Source organism: Neomonachus schauinslandi, chromosome 15, assembly GCF_002201575.2.
Source record: "Neomonachus schauinslandi chromosome 15, ASM220157v2, whole genome shotgun sequence".
NCBI lineage: Eukaryota > Metazoa > Chordata > Mammalia > Carnivora > Phocidae > Neomonachus > Neomonachus schauinslandi.
Window position 1 is genome coordinate 16,493,123 of NC_058417.1, and position 6,000 is coordinate 16,499,122.

Here is a 6,000-nt window from a genome sequence, read left to right on the forward strand (position 1 = left end):
TATAACACCCAGTGCTCCATGCAGTACGTGCCCTCCTTAATACCCATCACCGGGCTAACCAATCCTCCCTCCCCCCTCCCCTCTAAAACCCTGTTTGTTTCTCAGAGTCCATAGTCTCTCATGGTTCATCTCTCCCTCCAATTCCCCCCCTCCTCATTTTTCCCTTCCTTCTCCTAATGTCCTCCATGCTATTCCTTATGTTCCACAAATAAGTGAAACCATATGATAATTGACTTTCTCTGCTTGACTTATTTCACTTAGCATAATCTCCTCCAGTCCCATCCATGTTGATGTAAAAGTTGGGTATTCATCCTTTCTGATGGCTGAGTAATATTCCATTGTATATATGGACCACATCTTCTTTATCCATTCATCTGTTGAAGGGCATCTTGGCTCTTTCCACAGTTTGGCTATTACGGACATTGCTGCTATAAACATTAGGGTGCATATGGCCCTTCTTTTCACTACCTCTGTGTCTTTGGGGTAAATACCCAGTAGTGCAATCGCTGGGTCATAGGGTAGCTCTATTTTTAAATTTTTTTTTTTTTTTTTTTTTAAGATTTTATTTATTTACTTGACAGAGAAAGACACAGCGAGAGAGGGAACACAAACGGGGAGTGGGAGAGGGAGAAGCAGACTCCCTGCCGAGCAGGGAGCCCGATGCGGGACTCGATCCCGGGACTCCAGGATCATGACCTGAGCTGAAGGCAGTCGCTTAACCAACTGAGCCACCCAGGCGCCCTCTATTTTTAAATTTTTGAGGAACCTCCACACTGTTTTCCAAAGTGGCTGTACCAACTTGCATTCCCACCAACAGTGTAAGAGGGTTCCCCTTTCTCCACAACCTCTCCAACATTTGTTGTTTCTTCCCCTGTCCATTTTTGCCATTCTAACTGGTGTAAGGTGGTATCTCAAAACAAAGAGGCAACCCACAGAATGGGAGAAGATATTTGCAAATGACACTACAGATAAAGGGCTGGTATCCAAGATGTATAAAGAACTTCTCAAACTCAACACCCCAAAAACAAATAATCAAGTCAAAAAGTGGGCAGAAGATATGAAAAGACACTTCTCTGAAGAAGACATACAAATGGCTAACAGACACATGAAAAAATGTTCATAGATATTATTATTTTAAAATATTTTTGCTCATCTGTTGAGTACTTAGTGATTCCATTAGTTGTTCATATCCTTTGCACATTTTTCTTTGGGGCTTTACTGATACCATAAAGAAAGGTCAGTGTCACCATAGTACTTGTTAACTCTGACCGTATGGCATTCATCACACTGAATCATTTGGAAGTTTTCTTTTTTTATTTTTTTAAGATTTTACTTATTTATTTGACAGAGAGAGGGAGAGAGCACAAGCAGGGGGAACAGCAGAGGGAGAGGGAGAAACAGGCTCCCTGCTGAACAGGGAGCCCAACACAGGGCTCGATCCCAGGACCCTGGGAACATGACCTGAGCTGAAGGACCCTGGGGTCACAACCTGAGCTGAAGGCAGATGCTTAACCAACTGAGCCACCCAGGCACCCCGCATTTGGAAGCTTTGTTTTGATGTTTGCTGCTTATGCCCATGGTTCTCCTTGTCCCGGCCCTGGGTGTCTTCCTGGGGATACTCCCAGAACTTTTGCTGCCATCTTCTCTGCACACCCACGCCCCTTCCCACATGTATTTAGGATCACTCATCACCTTCCCTCTAGCCACAGGAGTGGGACTACCCTCAGGACCATCCACTAAGACCTTCCTTCTGCAGTGGATACCATTTCTCTTTAGTACCACGTTGAATTCAAGACTTCTCTACCAAGTTTGCAGTCTCTGAGATACACCCAGGAAATAAAGCATAAGCCCTGATGTTCTTAAATTTCTCCTCAACCTACCTGGAATTTCTAAGAGTGTCTATAATGTTGCCTTTAGCCTCTAATCCTGATTGGGGCCCAGGGGTAGGGGATTAGATACTAACTTAGGGACCCAGACAACCTCCAAGCCCTAGTCACATCTCCTCCAACCTCCTCCTATCAGCTGCTCACAATTTTCATGATAGAAAAGGTGCTTTGATGTCATGTTTTACATTCTTCCTTACTCTATGTTTCTCCTTTATTTATTTTATTTTTTTTAAAGATTTTATTTATATAGGGGCACCTGGGTGGCTCAATTGGTTAAGAATCTGCCTTCGGTTCAAGTCATGATCCTGGGCTCTCCCGGTCGGGCTTCCTGCTCAGTGGGGAGAATGCTTCTCCCTCTCCCTCTGCTCCTCCCCCTCCCCCGCCCCTCGTGCACACACTCTCTCTCTCTCAAATAAATAAATAAGATCTTTAAAAAAACATTTAAAAAAAGATCTTATTTATTTATTTGAGAGAGAGTGTGTGTGTACGGGTGGGGGTAGGGGCAGAGGAAGAGGGAGAAACAGACTCCCCACTGAGCATGGAGCAAGATGCAGGGCTCAATCCCAGGACCCTGAGATCATGACCTGAGCCAAAGGGAGACATTTAACCAACTGAGCCACCCAGGTGCCCCTCTCCATTCTTTTTCAAGAGCTCAGCATTTTTTTTTCTTTTTTTAAAAATACATATTTAGCTCCTGGAGACTGAAATTACCAATTATCAGATGTAAGGAATCTAAATGAATTCCAGTGCATCCAAATATAATTTAAGACTTTTTCACTAAAGACTAAAAGTAAAAATAGTTTATATGTCGTTTTTACATTTTAATCCATATCATGAATATTGGCATGCTACATATTCAATGCATTTAATTTTCCATGCCCACAAGAAGAATCATTTATATATTTGGACAAAAAAGATCAAATAGCTTCTATTTTTTTATTTAAATTCAATTAATTAACATATATTAGTTTCAGAAGTAGAGTTCAGTGATTCATCAGTCTTATATAATACCCAGTGCTCATTACATCATGTGCCCTCCTTCATGTCCATCACCCAGTTACACCACCCCCCGCCCACCTCACCTCCAGCAACCCTCAGTTTGTTTGCTATGATTAAGAGTCTCTTATGGTTTGTCTCCCTCTCTGATTTTGTCTTGTTTTATTTTTTCCTTTCTTCCCCTATGATCCGTTTTGTTTCTTAAATTCCACATATGAAGAGCTCGGCATTTTCAGTTAAACTCTTTTTTGAACTCTTCTTTCAGCTACTGGTTAAAAACATTCAGAAACTCAATTAACTCCTTTATTCTAGACTGTATCTACTTCCCCTCCAAGATCAGCACATAAATACTGTTTGAATGCTGAGAAGAAAATAAAAGAGCACAAGCAAACCACAGCCAACTCCTCTAAATATTATCCCACTATGTTTGTTATGGCACATGAGTTGGTATTACAGTGGCCAGAAAGAATAGTTGTTCTCCAGGCATTTACCAGGGAGAAAAATCTCAACCCCCATGTCACCCAATATTTATTATTTTAAGCTCTGTTAAAAAAAGCAATATTCAAGGAGGATTGCCTGAAAGATGCATAGACATTTCAGATTTTATAAAATATATTCCTTACTTAAACCAAATTGGCAGGGATCTGAGAACCGAGACTACAATATATTGGCTCCTTTAAGAATTGCTTTTTTGGGGGTGCCTGGGTGGCTCCGTCAGTTAAACAACCAATTCTTCATTTCAGCTCAGGTCATGATCTCAGGGCCATGAGATTAAGCTTCGTGCAGGGCTCCGCACTGGGATGGGAGCCTGCTTAAGATTCTCTCTCTCCCTCTGCTATACTCTCTCTTTCTCTCTCAAAAATATTTGCTTTTTCTGAATTGTAGTCTTATGTGGTGTCATTTGCTTATACTTAAGGTAGTTATAAGAAAGTGACCTAAGAAAGCCATTGTTGCATTTATTATCAGACCATTATAAAGGATGTTCACTTCACTGCATGGGGCCCTTTAAATGAGTACTTCCAGGAGAAACTCTTGACTATACTTTGAATCCCAAATTTCTGTACTTCTTCTTTTTCTTTTTGGAGAGGGAGGGGGGAGAGGGAAAGGGAGAGAGAGAATCTCAGGCAGGCTCCACACTTGGTGCAGAGCCCAACGTGGGGCTCAGTCTCACAATTTTGAGATCATGACCTGAGCTGAAATCAAGAGTCAGACACTTAACCAACTGAGCCACCCAGGTGCCCCTGAACTTAAAAAAAAAAAAAAAAAGATTTTATTCAATTCCAGTTATTAACATACAGTGTAATATTATTTTCAGGTGTAGGGCGCCTGGGTGGCTCAGTTGGTTGAGCGACTGCCTTCGGCTCAGGTCATGATCCTGGAGTCCCGGGATCGGGGCCCGCATCCGGCTCCCTGCTCAGCGGGGAGTCTGCTTCTCCCTCTGACCCTCCTCCCTCTCATGCTCTCTCTCTATCATTCTCTTTCTCTCTCAATAAATAAATAAAAATCTTTAAAAAAATACTATTTTCAGGTGTAGAATTAAGTGATTCAACACCTATATACAACACCTGGTGCTTATCAAAACAAATGCCCTCCTTAATCCCTATTACCTATTTAACCCATCCCCCCACCCACCTTCCCTCTGGTAACCATCCATTTGTTCTCTATAATTAAGAGTCTGGGGGTGCCTGGGTGTTGTAGAATCACTGAATTCTACTCCAGAAACCAATATTGCATTGTATTTTTTTTTAAATATTTTATTTATTTGAGAGAGAGAATGAGACAGAGAGAGCATGAGAGGGTCAGAGGGAGAAGCAGACTCCCTGCCGAGCAGGGAGCCCGATGTGGGACTCAATCCAGGGACTCCAGGATCATGACCTGAGCCGAAGGCAGTCACTTAACCAACTGAGCCACCCAGGCGCCCTGCATTGTATGTTAACTAAAATTTAAAATTTTTTTAAAAGAGTCTATCTCTTGGTTTGCCTCATTTCCCCCCATGTTCATTTGTTTTGTTTCTTAAATTCCACATATGAGTGAAATCCTATGGTATTTGTCTTTCTCTGACTGACTTATTTCGCTTAGCATAATACTCTCTAGCTCCATCCACGTTGTTGCAAATGGCAAGATTTCATTCTTTTTTATGGCTGAGTGATACTTAATAATAAATTCTCTCTCTCTCTCTCTATATATATATATACACATCTATACATAGATGTATATATACCACATCTTCTTTATCCATTCATCAATTGATGCATATTTGGGCTCTTTCCATAAGTTGGCTATTGATGATAATGTTGCTATAAACATCGGGGTGCATGTATCCCTTTAAATTAGTATTTTTATATTCTTTGGGTAAATACCTAGTACTGCAATTGCTGGATGGTAGGGTAGTTTTAATTTTATCTTTTTGAGGAACCTCCATACTGCTTTCCAGAGTGGCTGTATCAGGCCTATCTCAAGAAGCAAGAAAAATCTCAAATAACCTAACCTTATACCTACGAAGCAGGAAAAAGAACAATAAATGAAGCCTAAAGCCAGCAGAAGAAGGGAAATAATACAGCTTATAGCAGAAATAGATGATATAGAAACTAAAAAAAACAATAGAACAAATTGGAGCTAGTTCTTTGAAAAAATTAATAAAATTAATAAACCCTAGCTAGAGTTATCAAAAAGAGAAAGGATCCAAATAAATAAAATCACAAATGAGAGAGGAGAACTAACAACCAACACCACAGAAATACAAGCAATCATAAGAGAATATTATGAAAAACTATATGCCAACAAACTGGACAATCTGGAAGAAATGATAAATTCCTAGAAACATATACACTACCAAAATTGAAATAGGAAGAAATACAAAACTTGAACAGACTGATAACCAGCAAAGAAATTGAATCAGTAATCAAAAATCTCCCAAAAAACAAAAGTCCAGGGCCAGATGGCTTCACAGGGGAATTCTACCAAACATTTAAAGAGTTAATACCTATTCTTCTCAAACTATTCAAAAAAGGAAAGAAGGAAAGAAAGGAAGAAAGGAAGAAAAGAAAGAAAGAAAGAAAAGAAAGGAAGAAAAAGAAAGAAAGAAAGAAAGAAAGAAAGAAAGAAAGAAAGAAAGAAA

General features: G+C 40.2%; 1 protein-coding gene across 1 annotated transcript in view; it reads right to left on the reverse strand.

Moving 5' to 3' along the window:
* EFCAB5 (EF-hand calcium binding domain 5) overlaps positions 1-6,000 on the reverse strand; it is a 138,778-nt gene that overhangs the window by 70,455 nt on the left and 62,323 nt on the right. The window lies entirely within an intron of this gene.